This window comes from Sinohyriopsis cumingii, unplaced genomic scaffold (genome assembly GCF_028554795.1).
Source record: "Sinohyriopsis cumingii isolate HCF-2022 unplaced genomic scaffold, ASM2855479v2 utg000426l, whole genome shotgun sequence".
NCBI classification, from domain to species: domain Eukaryota; kingdom Metazoa; phylum Mollusca; class Bivalvia; order Unionida; family Unionidae; genus Sinohyriopsis; species Sinohyriopsis cumingii.
Window position 1 is genome coordinate 10474339 of NW_028315897.1, and position 18751 is coordinate 10493089.

Below are 18751 nucleotides of genomic sequence, written 5' to 3' on the forward strand. Positions count from 1 at the left end.
TTTGCTTCCTTGTTTTCTCGTTACAATTAACGTCATAACATTTTACAAATTAAAGAAGTATGACCTAGAATTTTACAGTTCGACATAATGACCTAGATTATATCCAAGTCAGTCACAAACCATGTGCAATCAAAATAGCTTCGCAAAGGATATTACATTTGTAGGCTGGTTACTAGTCGGTTGTGTGTGTGTTTCAATCCAGTGAAGATCGTACATGTTTTATACATGGGCTCGTATCGTTGCTTGCGATTTATTTACAAACAATACATCTGCTATATAATTCTACAAGGGATAACACTACTCTCTCTTCTCAAGGGACCTATGCAACAATAAACGCTGATGTTCGAAAATACACTCTCCGTCGCGTAAATTTTAGATTCTGGACCACGACCTGACGGAAATGGCCATGGGATGTTCCCATCGAGAGAAGGTTACCGATGCGTGTATTGGTCTGGTACCCTGACTGTCGACTGCCTTTTATTACCATAGTCAGGTGGTTGCCATACAAACATTATTATCATGTGACAAAACAAAATGGCGGATCATGGAGTCCAGGTAGTGTGATAGCTATTGAATATGCCAAATGTTATTTCTCTAATGCCAGGATTTTACAACACAGTCAGATACCACAACCGGTTTTTATAAACACTGTTCTAAAAACATACAAGTGATAAAAAAACATTATTTATGTCATTTTTGGCAAAATATCTATTGTGAGTCGGATTGGATGCACCGTCTTGACTTGAGTATTCACTTAAGATAAATTGTCCTATTTAACGGAAAGGATTTAATATTCTGATTATACGGTAAATATTACTGTGGAATGTGACCTGATACAGTATACGAACCAATACTCTATAATGTTTGTGAAATAGGTAATAAAAGTCGTAGTTAGTCGGAAATTGGTCCTGAACACACGCTTAGTTTAGATATATTTGCTCCACATAAAAAATCTTAAGTTAGTGATAGTCAAGTTCTGTTCGAAACACACACACACACACACAAACGGTGGATAATTTAATTCAGAATTAAAGTTGAAAGTATATTTGTTGAGTAGAAATAAAACAGTTATGACATGATTTTTTAGCTGACATCCTAATTGCTCTCATAAAGGAATGTCTTTATGGAACTTTTAAACTTTTGTAAAAAAATGTATGCAGCATTTACCACACAGGAGGGGTAAAGGTGTTACAGCAGTGTACCACATAGGAATAGTTAAGGTGTTGCTATTGTAGTTTTTTATACAGCGTCTACCACATAGGTCAGTAGTTAAGGTGTTGCTCTTGTTTTATTTTATATAGCATCTACCACATAGGAGTAGTTAAGGGGATGCTTTGATTTCCCATCTGTGGGCAGGATAGAGGTGTCTTTTTTAATTTAATTTTGTTTTAAACTGAAAACACGTCAAAGACAATGTCTTTTCCAAATATTTTAAATTCTGACTTATTGGTATAATAATGAATCATAAACTAAATATACATCATGTGAGACTCTCTGTTTCTGTAATTTGATGTGGAAATAAGTTCCGGTTGTAGTTTTGATAACAAAATAGTATATAGGTAAGTAGTATGAAGATCATTGTCTTGGACTTGACACAGGTTGAAAATATTTACATCTATAATTTTATATTACTTGCATGTAATTTTGCTGTTATAATGAAGGAAGAAATTAAGTCTTTAATTTCATGATAGTTGTTACTTTTTGTCTTTATTTTTTGGTCTTGTCCTATTAGCAGAGGAATTAATGACCATGATATAAAAAGCAGATGTACTTTATACAGCATGCCATAAAATTTACCCAGGTATAATTTATACATTTATTATTTTGCAGATAGTGGATCTTTTGCCAAGTTTTCTTACATATACCATATCACAAATATTAGCCATCATCTACTGGGAAGAGCAGTGAACAAGAATCCAAACACGAAATTATGTAAGTAATGGTATCTTGTATATATTAGGGGAATATATCTGAATTCATGTGTAAAATTTCTCAAACTGACAAAAATATTCCAAGAACGGGATTAATTAAGTCTCTTTTTCATGGTCTTAGTTTATGATTTTTGTCAGGAATAAAACTTAGTCTGGAGATGACTAGGATAATCAGACTGATAAATATAAATACTTTATTTGTATAGTTACTATTAAATTCAGATTAAGTATTTATCATATAATCAGACTGATATTTATAATTGTGACAATTCAGTATAAAATGATCTCATTAGATATGAAAATTGACATTAAATATAATAAAGATTGATATTACATACCAGCCAAGTTTACTTTCAACCAAACATGTACATGTACTGATCTCCAGACAAAGCTAAAATATTCCGCTTCCTTTTTCACAATTGCAAGTAATTTTTGTTCTTTTTTTTCTCTGATGTTAATATTTCCTATGATATTATACCAGTTGTATTTGAGAAAATTACAATATTCCTTACATATTTTACATATTGTATCAGCCTTCCATTTGGTTGACAAGCTGTGTTCCTCAACATCTCCTACAAGTAACAGTATTAATTCAAATTACTAAACAAAGCTTTTACATTGATATTGCATTAACATTGATATTGCATTAACATTGATATTGCATTTACATTGATACTGCATTTACATTGATATTACATTAACATTGATATTACATTAACACTGATATTGCATTAACATTGATATTACATTAACACTGATATCACATTAACATTGATATTACATTAACACTGATATCACATTAACATTGATATTGCATTTACATTGATACTGCATTTACATTGATATTACATTAACATTGATATTACATTAACACTGATATTACATTAACATTGATATTACATTAACACTGATATTGCATTAACACTGATATTACATTAACATTGATATTGCATTTACATTGATACTGCATTTACATTGATATTACATTAACATTGATATTACATTAACATTGATATTGCATTAACATTGATATTACATTAACACTGATATCACATTAACATTGATATTACATTAACACTGATATCACATTAACATTGATATTGCATTTACATTGATACTGCATTTACATTGATATTACATTAACATTGATATTACATTAACACTGATATTACATTAACACTGATATCACATTAACATTGATATTACATTAACATTGATATTACATTAACACTGATATTGCATTAACATTGATATTACATTAACACTGATATTGCATTTACATTGATACTGCATTTACATTGATATTGCATTAACATTGATATTACATTAACATTGATATTACATTAACATTGATATTGCATTAACACTGATATTGCATTAACATTGATATTGCATTAACATTGATATTACATTAACACTGATATCACATTAACATTGATACTGCATTAACACTGATATTGCATTAACATTGATATTGCTGTGCAAAATAAGTTGTTCATGTACATTATATTTAGTTTCATAAGTCACCAATTATTCAATTAAATTTGGTCTGTTAGAACTATAAAATATAGTAATGTTCTCAGCCTATTTCACTGGACAATATTTACAGTCTTCCTCCGCCAAACAGTCTTCATCTGCTTGAAAAACTCTGAGCAGAAATAACATTTGTTCTTGCTAGCAGATGAGATTCGCAACTGTGACCCCCTCCCCCCAATGTGTTTGTGTGTGTTACAGTGTGTGATGTATGTATGTGTGTATTTATTATTTGTTTCTATATCTTGTTATAGGTTATAGGGAAACCTGCCACAATATATGAAGTAAGGGATTGGAAATGATTGTTTCAAAATCTAAAATATATTGTAACCTGTTCCATGTTCCAGTCTCAAAGCTGGTTTGCAGATTCACCAAAGCCAGACATGAAATATAACTTTTGGGATTTCACTTAACATACTTGGGTCATACTTCAGGGTATTGAAGGTGGGAAGGGCTGCCCCAGTTTACCAACAGTTGTGAATTGTTGTTGTCTCCTCCATAACCACCTGACCCCATGAGATATTTAAATGAATCATTCTGTTTATATTGGTAGTACATGGATGATCAAGGTCAGGGTCACTAGACAAGGGGTCAATTGCACTTTCAGATGCAAAATGTTTGAAATATTCAGAGTTGAGTAAAATCAAATGGTGTGCATTCATGTCATTGGAATATATCTCTTGTTTAATGTACTGTTTTGCAGATTCATGGGTTTGAAGTACCTGTATTTTTTTCCAGATACTGTAAATTCATACAATAATACTTAATAATAATAATAGTTGTTTGCTGGCTGTGGAGTCTTAAATAGAATTCAACCATCACTGACTGTAGAACATTCTTGCCAGTGGTATTACAGACAATTAATCTCATAAAATCCCATATTGGGGACTTTTTCTAACAATATAGAGTACCTGGGTTGGCTTAACTATGTGCATATTTATGTTTTAATAGTATCCTTTGTCTTTATAATTAGTAAAAGCATTAACATGTTTTCAGGTTAATGACTCATATAGTACAGTACTGAATTACTGAATTACTGTTAGGACACACACACTGCAACAGTTATCAACACCCTATAGTAAGCACAACACCATATAGTGAGTACAACACCATATAGTGAGTTCAATGTCATATAGTGAGTACAACACCATATTGTGAGTACAACACTGTATAGTAAGTACAACACCATATAGTGAGTACATAGGTTGAAATCTCAGCAACGTACAAACTCCAGTATGCAAGAGTAAAAGAGCTGTTTGGATTTATAACAAGCAAGGACAAGGTCACAATTAGTGACAAGGACAATGTGAAAGCATTATCTGTGGAATATCCACACAGACAGATCCAATATTGCATATTCTAGTGATAAGTAGACCATGAAGGCATTATCTATACAATATCCACACAGACAAATCCAGTATTGCATATTCTAGTGATAAGGAGACCATGAAGGCATTATCTGTGGAATATCCACACAGACAAATCCAGTATTGCATATTCTAGTGATAAGGAGACCAAAAAGGCATTATCTGTGGAATATCCACACAGACAGATCCAGTATTTCATATTCTAATGACAAGGAGACCAAGAAGGCATTATCTGTGGAATAGCCACACAGACAAATCCAGTATTGTATATTCTAGTGATAAGGAGACCATGAAGGCATTATCAGTGGAATATCCACACAGACAAATCCAGTATTGCATATTCTAGTGATAAGGAGACCATGAAGGCATTATCTATAGAATATCCACACAGACAGATCCAGTATTTCATATTCTAATGACAAGGAGACCAAGAAGGCATTATCTGTGGAATAGCCACACAGACAAATCCAGTATTGCATATTCTAGTGATAAGGAGACCATGAAGGCATTATCTGTGGAATATCCACACAGACAAATCCAGTATTGCATATTCTAGTGATAAGGAGACCAAAAAGGCATTATCTGTGGAATATCCACACAGACAGATCCAGTATTGCATATTCTAGTGATAAGTAGACCATGAAGGCATTATCTGTGGAATATCCACACAGACAGATCCAGTATTTCATATTCTAATGACAAGGAGACCAAGAAGGCATTATCTGTGGAATAGCCACACAGACAAATCCAGTATTGTATATTCTAGTGATAAGGAGACCATGAAGGCATTATCAGTGGAATATCCACACAGACAAATCCAGTATTGCATATTCTAGTGATAAGGAGACCATGAAGGCATTATCTATAGAATATCCACACAGACAGATCCAGTATTTCATATTCTAATGACAAGGAGACCAAGAAGGCATTATCTGTGGAATAGCCACACAGACAAATCCAGTATTGTATATTCTAGTGATAAGGAGACCATGAAGGCATTATCAGTGGAATATCCACACAGACAAATCCAGTATTGCATATTCTAGTGATAAGGAGACCAAAAAGGCATTATCTGTGGAATATCCACACAGACAGATCCAGTATTGCATATTCTAGTGATAAGTAGACCATGAAGGCATTATCTATAGAATATCCACACAGACAGATCCAGTATTTCATATTCTAATGACAAGGAGACCAAGAAGGCATTATCTGTGGAATATCCACAATGACAAATCCAGTATTTCATATTCTAGTGACAAGGAGACCAAGAAGGCATTATCTGTGGAATAGCCACACAGACAAATCCAGTATTGTATATTCTAGTGATAAGGAGACCATGAAGGCATTACCTGTGGAATATCCACACAGACAAATCCAGTATTGCATATTCTAGTGATAAGGAGACCATGAAGGCATTATCTGTGGAATATCCACACAGACAAATCCAGTATTGCATATTCTAGTGACAAGGAGACCATGAAGGCATTATCTATAGAATATCCACACAGACAAATCCAGTATTGCATATTCTAGTGATAAGGAGACCATGAAGGCATTATCTGTGGAATATCCACACAGACAAATCCAGTATTGCATATTCTAGTGATAAGGAGACCATGAAGGCATTATCTGTGGAATATCCACACAGACAAATCCAGTATTGCATATTCTAGTGACAAGGAGACCATGAAGGCATTATCTGTGGAATATCCACACAGACAGATCCGGTACTGCATATTCTAATGACAAGAAGATGTTACTATTTATACAGAAGAATTGTTAACCAGTCTCATAATTAGGAACACTCGATAATGAAAGTAGCACTTGATTGATTTAGGACAGAAAGGATAACATGTGTTTCACGCACATGTAAATAAAAAAAAATGTTCATATGGTGTTCTCCACACAGAAGCATGCACCAAGGATAGTTGTGCATGGAGATATATAGGTCTGATCATCAGCACCCATAAATGTTAAGTTATTGAATTTTGAATATCAAGTTGTTTCCATGTGTTTAAAATGGAAGTTGAATTATTACCGTGAGTCTTAAAGAAAACTCACTTGCTATTGAGTACAATGTCATGACTTCCATGACTAGTGTTATAGTATATATATATATATATATATATATATATATATATATATATATATATATATATATATATATATTGTTTCCTTTTATTTGTCATGCAGCAGAAATCAAAAAGAAGACTCTCTGCATTTGAAAAGAAAGAGTCATGGACTTCTGGAAAAATGGCAAAAGTAAGGAAGGTGCTGGAGAATAGCTGCATGAGTTCAGATGAGGAAGGGGCAGATGGTGGGCATCCTTTGTGGGAATCCAGTACATTTACAAAATTGAAGGAGATATTGGACCAAAATTAGATTGTCATGGTCAATAATATGCAAGAGGCTCCTGTTAAAAAGAACCTGGAGTGTCAAAAAGGTCAAAGAAACCCCTGATGTCCCAAAAGAATGAAAGTAGATAATCGCTAAAAGCATTCAGGGGGATGATGATGACAGTGTCAAATTATAGGTCTGCTAAACACTGGGGAGAGGAGGATTTTTTCTTATATAATTATGATGTACATTGGGGATTTTCCCTTGCATAATTATGCTGTACATTGTGGATTTTCCCTTACAGAATTATGCTGTACATTGGGGATTTTCCTTTACATAATTATGCTGTACATTGGGGATTTTCCCTTACATAATTATGCTGTACATTGGGGATTTTCCCTTACATAATTATGCTGTACATTAGGGATTTTCCTTTACATAATTATGCTGTACATTGGGGATTTTCCCTTATATAATTATTCTGTACATTGGGGATTTGTTCTTGTATAATTATGCTGTACATTGGGGATTTTCCCTTACATAATTATTCTGTACATTGAGCATTTTTTCTTATATAATTATGCTGTACATTGGGGATTTTCCCTTACAGAAGCATGCTGTACATTGGGGATTTTCCCTTACAGAATTATGCTGTACATTGGGAATTTTCCCTTACAGAATTATACTGTACATTAGCCTGTGCATGAAGAAAATGAACTGAACTTGAACTTTATGCATCCATGATAACTACTTGTGTATTTTCATCTCTGTGACTAATGATTAGCTCATGAACATTTTTCTTGCTTATTTTTGGATTTGCCTACTATTGCATATATCTCTGACCCAATTTAACATTCATGACATGGGTATTGTTTTCACTTTAGGGAGCATGGGTATTGTTTTCACTTTAGGGTGCATGGGTATTTTTTTCACTTTAGGATGCATGGGTATTGTTTTCACTTTAAGGTGCATGGGTATTTTTTTCACTTTAGGGTGCATGGGTATTTTTTTCACTTTAGGGTGCATTGACAGTTTAGGATATGAAATTGTCCCCTGGACTTCTTGCTTACAGTAGGTAATACATGATAATTTGCTACTTTTTCTCCTTTTTTTATGCATTTTTTAAGCTTCTTTGCATGAATAATGATTTATAAAATGGTAACATAATTTCTTTATATATATTTTTAACGAAATTTAAAGCATTTTTCTTAGAACTTCTAATTTCATTAATGAAATCTTTGTTAGAATGATTATATATAACAACACTAAATGCTGACAAAAAATAAACTTGCTAGACATTTATGGATGCATATGTGAATAATTTGATTATGTTTGTTGTTATATATGTTGTCTAAAACACAGATAATTTGATTTCTCTGAATCAAAAATATTTATATTGAGTGTTTATATCTGTCTCTATATTATAATACTCATTTCCATCCAACACAATCTTGTTAAGACAATTAGTCCCTGAGGTTTTCATGGACTGCCATGAATGTTGCTAAATATATGGTCATGATTGGAAGACAACCATGTCTACAAATCACTTTACTCCCCATTGTTTTAGGAGGACCTGTTCCTTTTGTCCTACTGCTGAATGTAGTGCAGAACAAAATCTCATTGTGAATGCAAGTTGTCATTCCTTTTTATGGACTGTGCTTAAACTTGGTTCATATGATACACTCATCATTCATTAATGCACATATTGAGAAATCTTGGTCCTTCCTTAATTTATGGAAGAGTTATTGCCCTTATTTACTTATAGCATGATGCAGTGTATGTCACAATATTTTAATGAAACTACTATTGCAAATTTTACTGGATTTCTCTAAAACTTTACAGGTACAATGTTGGTCATCAGAAGACATGTCTAATTATTGTATTCACAAAATTTTCACAAGAGTTATCCTCTGTTTTGGCAATAAACATTTCCATCAACTATATTTGCATATATACTACACAATGCTTGTATATTGTAGGTATTAATTAGAGAAGTATTCCTTTGTGATGATGGTGTTCAAATCTTATTTTGCAATAAATGTGGTTAGAGCGTCCACCTTTGTTGGCAGAGGTCACAGGTTTGAAGCCAGTTTTGTCATACCAAATACATAAAAATGGTATTAGCAGCTGCCTCGCTTTGCACTCAGTGTTAAGAGGTTAATGTTAGGACTGGTGACACTTGCATCAGGATAATATGTCTGGGTTTGACATAATGTCACATGTCTGTGAAACAATGTCCCAGTGCTAAGCATCACAGTAAACTGTCGCACTGCATACATCATAGCTGAAATTTTTTAAGCTACATTAATGATATAAAAAACACAAAATACACACACAGACACACAATAAAAGGAAACCTAATGTCTGTTGGAATGTAACTGATTTAGAATGCTCCTTGAATATTATTGGAATCCCTAGATCAAATAGCAAGTAAAGCTGCCTGATTACAACTGTTGACTGCATTTCATGCAGCAGTCTTATTCATTATATTGTGTCCAAGTTCATCTCTTATGATATGCTCATGAAATACAGTGATAATGCATTACTTAGTGATTACTACATTTACAAATCGTACCGTTCCGGTGGCCTAATGGTTAGAGCATCCACCTTGGATGCGGGAGGTCGTGGGTTCGATCCCCGGCCAAGTCATACCAAAGACTTACAAAAACGGTACTAACAGCTGCCTCGCTTGGCAGTGTACTCAGCATTAAGAGGTTAGTGTTAGGACTGGTCGGCCCGGTGTCAGGATAATGTGACTGGGTGGGACATCATGCTACATGTCTGTGGCATGATGCCCCAGTGCTAGACATCACTATAAACTGCCACATTGCAGACATTGTAGCGATATGACTGAACAATTGTTAAAGCTACGTTAAAAGTCCAAATGACACACACACACACATTTACAAATCAGAATTAGGTCATTGTGATCTATATTTTATCAATTGCTGTATTGGAAATGTTAACACTTCATCATTGGCATTACCTAGGGTGTAAATGTAAAATATTTTGCCTTTTTAATATGTTGTACTTTTGCCTTTTTAATATGTTGTACTTTCTTTCATGTACTTCATACCTGTTTTCTGAATAGTCAAGCTTTACTGCTATTCCATACCTTTACTTTATGTAATTGACATTAGATTCAAAGATGCATGATTAGTAATGTTAAAAAAATGGACATTAGATTCAAAGATGCATGATTAGTAATGTTAAAAAAATGGACATTAGATTCAAAGATGCATGATTAGTAATGTTAAAAATATGGACATTAGATTCAAAGATGCATGATTCGTAATGTTAAAAAAATGGACATTAGATTCAAAGATGCATGATTAGTAATGTTAAAAAATGGACATTAGATTCAAAGATGCATGATTAGTAATGTTAAAAAAATGGACATTAGATTCAAAGATGCATGATTAGTAATGTTAAAAAAATGGACATTAAATTCAAAGATGCATGATTAGTAATGTTAAAAAATGGACATTAGATTCAAAGATGCATGATTAGTAATGTTAAAAAATGGACATTAGATTCAAAGATGCATGATTAGTAATGTTAAAAAAATGGACATTAGATTCAAAGATGCATGATTAGTAATGTTAAAAAAATGGACATTAGATTCAAAGATGCATGATTAGTAATGTTAAAAAAATGGACATTAGATTCAAAGATGCATGATTAGTAATGTTAAAAAAATGGACATTAGATTCAAAGATGCATGATTAGTAATGTCAAAAAATGGACATTAGATTCAAAGATGCATGATTAGTAATGTTAAAAAAATGGACATTAGATTCAAAGATGCATGATTAGTAATGTTAAAAAATGGACATTAGATTCAAAGATGCATGATTAGTAATGTTAAAAAAATGGACATTAGATTCAAAGATGCATGATTAGTAATGTCAAAAAATGGACATTAGATTCAAAGATGCATGATTAGTAATGTTAAAAAAATGGACATTAGATTCAAAGATGCATGATTAGTAATGTTAAAAAATGGACATTAGATTCAAAGATGCATGATTAGTAATGTTAAAAAATGGACATTAGATTCAAAGATGCATGATTAGTAATGTTAAAAAAATGGACATTAGATTCAAAGATGCATGATTAGTAATGTTAAAAAAATGGACATTAGATTCAAAGATGCATGATTAGTAATGTTAAAAAAATATTACAATACCATTTGGCGCCAATATTTTATTTGCTTTTCTACTGACTTGATATAAACCTCTTCCAGGTCAATACTGACTTGATATAAACCTCTTCCAGGTCAATACTGACTTGATATAAACCTCTTCCAGGTCAATACTGACTTGATATAAACCTCTTCCAGGTCAATACTGACTTGATATAAACCTCTTCCAGGTCAATACAATCCATATGATATTCTGATGTAGAAAATAATACTCCAAGTTTATTTCCCAACCTGATTTTGAAAGGAAAACACTGTTTCAAAAGATCAAATTCCCAGCATGCAAGTTACCCATTATACAAATATAGTCTATATAAGGTCAAGTTCCCAGCATGCAAGTTACCCATTATACAAGTATAGTCTGTATAAGGTCAAGTTCCCAGCATGCAAGTTACCCATTATACAAGTATAGTCTGTATAAGGTCAAGTTCCCAGCATGCAAGTTACCCATTATACAAGTATAGTCTATATAAGGTCAAGTTCCCAGCATGCAAGTTACCCATTATACAAGTATAGTCTATATAAGGTCAAGTTCCCAGCATGCAAGTTACCCATTATACAAGTATAGTCTATATAAGGTCAAGTTCCCAGCATGCAAGTTACCCAACATACAAGTATAGTCTATATAAGGTCAAGTTCCCAGCATGCAAGTTACCCAATATACAAGTATAGTCTATATAAGGTCAAGTTCCCAGCATGCAAGTTACCCATTATACAAGTATAGTCTGTATAAGGTCAAGTTCCCAGCATACAAGTTACCCAATATACAAGTATAGTCTATATTAAAGGTCAAGTTCCCAGCATTCAAGTTACCCAATATACAAGTATAGTCTATATAAGGTCAAGTTCCCAGCATGCAAGTTACCCAATATACAAGTATAGTCTATATAAGGTCAAGTTCCCAGCATGCAAATTACCCAATATACAAGTATAGTCTATATAAGGTCAAGTTCCCAGCATGCAAGTTACCCAATATACAAGTATAGTCTGTATAAGGTCAAGTTCCCAGCATGCAAGTTACCCAGTATACAAGTATAGTCTATATAAGATCAATTTCCCAGCATGCAAGTTACCCATTATACAAGTATAGTCTATATAAGGTCAAGGTCCCAGCATGCAAGTTACCCAATATACAAGTATAGTCTGTATAAGGTCAAGTTCCCAACATGCAAGTTACCCAATATACAAGTATAGTCTGTATAAGGTCAAATTCCCAGCATGCAAGTTACCCAGTATACAAGTATAGTCTATATAAGGTCAAGTTCCCAGCATGCAAGTTACCCAATATACAAGTATAGTCTGTATAAGGTCAATTTCCCAGCATGCAAGTTACCCAATATACAAGTATAGCCTGATACAGACCATATCATTTAAATATTAGTTTTCCACTTTTTGTATAATAGTTGTAGGGAAACGTACATTTCATTACCACACCAAAAAAAATTGAAATTGTTCAATGAGTTATCTTTTGTATAAGAAACTTTTTCTTCTTACTGTGAATATTGTCCATATTGTGATATGCATTTACATCAATGGTTAAGTCAGAAGAGCCACTACAATATTTGTTAGGGGAGGTAACTCTACAAATCAGTTGTGAATAATTATCACTGTTGTGATATCCATTGGGGTCAGTCTACAGTTGTTATCTACTTCTGAGACAGCGACAGATGTAAGGTGAAGTTCTCTACATGCACAGTGGTCAGAATGTTAACATCTGTTAAATTTATGTAATGTGGGTGACACACCTCTGTTACCTTTATGTAATGTGGGTGACACACCTCTGTTACCTTTATGTAATGTGGGTGAACTTTCTTTGGAAATTGTGTTGGTTAAAAATGTAGATGAATATTGCACACATGGATACCCCCATGTGCTTGAAAAATCAACCTGAATTAGTTTAAAGTACAGTACCATTGTCAGTTATCAAAAATAGTGAAAATTAATATTTCCAGATTTGACAAAACCGCCTTCTGAAAGTTCAACAAATGAATTACAAAATATATAAAGAGTAAAAAAGATAAGCAATTATCAATTTTAATTACAATTTACATCTTTAGTCGAGTAACTGAAAATGACCAAGTAGAGCTTGTAGTTTTGTTTTTGCACTTCTAATGATGGGGTAATGACCACTTAATGGTGGGGTAAAGAACACTTCTAATGGTGGGGTAACTACCTTTAATGGTAAGATAATGAACACTTATATTGGCAGGGTAATTAACAATTTCATTGTAGGGTAACAAACAACTATAATGACAGGTTTGTGTACACTTATAATGGTAGGGTAATGAACACTCTTAATGGTGGAGTAATGAACACTTCTAATGGCAGGTAATTAATACGTCTAAGGTGTGGTAATGAATACTTCTAATGGTGGGTAATCATCACTTTTAATGGTGGGGTAATTAATGTTTTAAGTGTAGGGTAACAAACACTTCAAATGGCAGAGTGAGGGACACTTCTAATGGTAGGGCAATTAATACTTCTAATGGTGGGGCAATAATGAAAATTTCTAATGGAGGGTTAATGAACAATTTTAATGGTAGGATAATTAGTGCTTTTAATGGTGGGGTAATGAACACTTCTAATGGTCTGTACAATCATGATAGATGTTACATCATCTCACACACCGTGATCTTATTGATTGGAAATTGCCATCTACTCAAATGAAGCACCATATAATAATAATGATAATAATAATAATAATAATAATAAATATGATATGTCAAAGCAAATATCATATAAATTGTGTTTTTTTCAAAAAAAGAGATACATTTTGTTCATAAATCTTTAGTAACCTAATGGTACTGGCATATGTCCTAGGTTCACAATAAATCTGGCAAAAACACATTTCATCAGATCAAAGCAAAATAATGTAACTGGTTGACAATATTTTGGACTGAAAAAGTAGGTTGTGCTTTACAATAAAATTTGTAACATGTTGGTTTGGCCTTTGGCCTTAGAATGTTTTGGAAGCAAACTTATGGCACACATACTGGTCATATTGTTGTGTATTTGGTTTTTATACATGGTCCTTAAACAAAATGAATTGTTCCTATTTTAATATCAGTCTAGGGAAACACTTTTAGCTTTCTTTACATAGAATTTGAGATGAATAATTATTTAAATCATTTATTGAAATTACTAAAGTGCTCATTGACTGGAGTAACAATATTTCCAGATTATTGTGAATTCATTCAAAGATGTTCTTGATTATTTCACTGTGATACGTCAAGACCATTACTACATCGACACATTTCAGATTAGAATCCATTTATAACACTATATGTTTGAATTTGTAATAGAACATTTAGAATTATTTGGGATTTAATTCATCATACTCTAATTTGCTCTTTAAGTTTCATTGTATAACATGGAGAATTAAATTATTTGTTGACTTTACAAAATGTTTTTAGTTATTTTTATTCCTCTGTGGTACTTGGTTTAAGAGCATGGAGTAGTAACACAGTACTTTGGTTTCTTTTGCATAATTGTTCCACAGGATTGAAGGGTATGCATAGATTTGGTTGCCTACCTACTTCTAAATTTTTTACAGGGTCCAAGATCATACATGTACTATAGTGTGGTTGTCTACCTTGTAGTCAAGGTACACGATCAATATATCATACACATATTATAGTGTGTTTGTCTCCCATGTAGTCAAGGACCAAGGTCATAGTATCAGTCATGTAGCATAGTGTGTTTGTCTACCTTATAGTCAAGGTTCAAGATGAATGTATTATTCCTCATCATACTTGTAGTATAGTGTGGTTGTCTACCTTGTAGTCAAGGTACACGATCAATGTATTATTCTTCATTATACATGTAGTATAGAGTGGTTGTCTACCTTGTAGTCAAGGTACAAGATCAATGTATTATTCCCCATCATATATGTAGTATAGAGTGGTTGTCTACCTTGTAGTCAAGGTACAAGATCAATATATTATTCCTCATCATACATGTAGTATAGAGTGGTTGTCTACCTTGTAGTCCAGGCCCCAAATCAATGTATTATTCCTCATCATATATGTAGTACAGTGTGGTTGTCTACCTTTTTAGTCAAGGTACAAAATCAATGTAATATTCCTCATCATACATGTATTATAGTGTGGTTGTCTACCTTGTAGTCAATGTCCAAGATCCATGTATTTTTAATCATCATACATGTAGGGTAATGTGGTTGTCTCCCTTGTGGTCAAGGTTCAGGATCAAGGTATTACTCTTCATTAATCTTAAAGCATATTGACTAAGAGAACTAGATAAGCCAACTTCAACATAGCACTGGTAGTAAAGCCTACCTGACTATTGGCTTGGCTGAGGGTACAGTTTACCCTCTACCCAAGTTTCTTTTATTTTTATTTTTTAAATTTTTTTAAAGATGTTTACTTGAATGTATTAGTTGAAGGCCTGACCTTGTTATGAAATAGTAAACATCTTACATTAAAAATCATCAGTTTTCCAGAACAAATTGTTGTGTCATAAGTCAGGTGACAGTTTTAATCTAAGGAGGTTTTCGTAAACAATTATTGATTCCTTTCTTAAGTTCAGTCTGTGTAATATTTTACTGTGTTCAGATATGATTTCAGAAGAATGTGAAATTAATCATTAGAATTTCAAAACACATGTTTACTTTTTGGACTAAAACACTACTTTGGAACTACTGTAAATTCATTCAAAGACCTTCTTTATTATGTCATTGTAATATATTCAGACCCTTGGTACAACAGCCAATTGAAGGCTGCAGGTACATTAACACACTTAAGATTGTTCAAATTCATTTTCACATTGTATTCTTGGGAAATAAATTGATGAATTTTACTAAACTTGTTGGTTTTGTTCTTTCTCTTATTTAGTCCAAGATCACAGAGTTGTGACAATAAAGACAGACAACATGAACACTTGCCTATATGTAGATTTTCTAAGGGAAATTGAAGGTATACAATTTGGGGGTCACATAATTGCAGTCCAAGACAACAGTTTAAATTACTATAGCATTTCTTAAGCTGGGTTAGTGGATATCAGACTGATAGGGAAGCCTTTAATGAACAGGATATAATTAATCTTGAATTTGGAACCATTGTATCAGGGGTCAAGGTCATAGTTATATGATGTATTAATAGTCTATTTTCTGCATCTTATTTTTACACTGGAATGAGGGATGAGAAGAAGACACTAATACTGCTTAAATGTTAATTAAAGCAAAACTTGTGTTTTGTTTTGGAATGTAAACTAAATATCTCACACTTTTGTAGAAAAGTCTTAGCATTAAAGTGGATTTGGCTCTGCACCAACCATACCTTTTTCTGTGCAATAGCTCACATAAAATATGAATTTGACCTAATTTTATATGCTTTCTAGACATGGGGAGACACAGGGTGAGTTTGATTGTCAGATCTATGGATTGATTAACAAGGTTGTATCACTTGTGTGTTACTGCTGTGCTGTCCTTAGATACATGTAGGTCAATAGACCTGGTGAATTTATTGAATTATTTAACAATTACAAAGTTACATATATGACATATAGTTATTTCATTCATTCACTGAGGTCTTGGATGGCAGCGAGGTATGTAGTGTTTGCCTTTACCTATCACTGACAACATACATCTGTCCTCATGGTTTGGAGTCTGGCTTGGCCATTGCTTGCCTTTACCAGTCACTGACAACTCACCTCTGTCCTCATGGATTTGAATTTGGCTTGGCCTATGCTTGCCTTTATCAATCACTCACAAACTCACCTCTGTCCTCATGGGTTTGAGTCTGGCTTGGCCAATGCTTGCCTTTACCAATCACTCACAAACTCACCTCTGTCCTCATGGGTTTGAGTCTGGCTTGGCTAATGCTTGACTTTACCAATCACACACAAACTCACCTCTGTCCTCATGGGTTTGAGTCTGGCTTGGCCGATGCATGCCTTTACCAATTGCTCACAACTCGCGTCTGTCCTCATGGGTTTGAATCTGGCATGGCCAATGCTTGCCTTTACCAACTACTGAACACTCGCCTCTGTCCTCATGGGTTTGAGTCAGGCTTGGCTAATACTTGCCTTTACCAATCACTGACAACTCACCTCTGTCCTCATGGATTTGAGTCTGGCTTGGCCAATGCTTACCTTTACCAATCACGCACAACTCACATCTGTCCTCATGGGTTTGAGTCTGGCTTGGCCAATGCTTGCCTTTACCAATCACTGACAACTTACCTCTGTCCTCATGGATTTGAGTCTGGCTTGGCCAATGTATGACTATTCCAATCACTGACAACTCACCTCTGTCACCATGGGTTTGAGTCTGGCTTGGCCAATGCTTGCCTATTTCAATCACTGACAACTCACCTCTGTCACCTTGGGTTTTAGTCTGGCTTGGCCAATGCTTGCCTTTACCAATAACTGACAACTTACCTCTGTCCTCATAAATTTGAATCTGGCTTTGCCAATGCTTGCCTTTACCAATCACTGACAACTCACTTCTATCCTCATGGGTTTGAGGCTGGCTTGGCCAATGTGGATAATGTGAGAAAGCTTGTCTGTTGCTCCTTTTCCTGGTTATTCCTCTACTTACCTTGGTGTGCTGGTTACTGTGTATTTCAGCCAATTAGTGTCAACAGTATTGAAAATTTGATTTCATTATATCTGATTTAATATATTGTATTTAAATTTAATTGTCAGGTCTTTTTTAAATTGTTTTTTTCATTACATGCTATTATAATGTAAATTTATTCAATAGAGACGATACTTGTTTCAGAAAATAGTTTTACCTTGACTGTTCCTTTTATAAGCACCAGGTGTTGATTTAGATCCTGACCTGGATTCAAAATTAGTAGCAACCATGTAAACAAGTTCTATTTTTATTTCAGAATGATTGGTTGTTGTCAAGGTCATGATGGGACTTCGTGTTGAACATGTAAAAAAAAATTTGTATTTCTTAGAGTAAAATGATTGTTTTTTGTCAGGGCCACATGGGATGTACATGATTTTTAATAAGTACCTATTTTCTACAACATTCTGGAGCATGATCACATGACCCCCTTTTGTGTTTTAAAAGATGATATAACCTTCTTTTTAGAGAGTTATTCTCAGTAGAAGCTAGGCATTTTCTTACACTAGAAATCGTATGTTGTGTTGTTTGGAGTTATTTCAAATTACTTGAATTGGAGTTATTTAAAATTACTTGGACTCCAAAAGGGTTAATTCTTTTTGCTGGAAAATACATGTGCTCATGTGAAATTGTTGAACAAGGACAGTATTTATATATAAAAAATTATTCAAATGTCCAAAACCAGAGTGATAATTCTTGTTTCTACAAGGAACTGTAGACTTTAACACTTCAGTTTACAGCATACATCATCGTCTTCCATCTTGGATTCCTCAGGACTCAAACTTGA

The 18751-nt window shown here is 33.6% G+C and overlaps 1 long non-coding RNA gene across 1 annotated transcript; it reads left to right on the top strand.

Moving 5' to 3' along the window:
* The first annotated feature begins 26 nt into the window (after positions 1-26).
* On the top strand, positions 27-16182 carry LOC149774172 (uncharacterized). Its single transcript, XR_016417025.1, has 3 exons — positions 27-555; positions 1831-1932; positions 7028-16182. It is a non-coding gene; the product is annotated as an uncharacterized LOC149774172 (long non-coding RNA).
* Positions 16183-18751: the final 2569 nt, after the last annotated feature.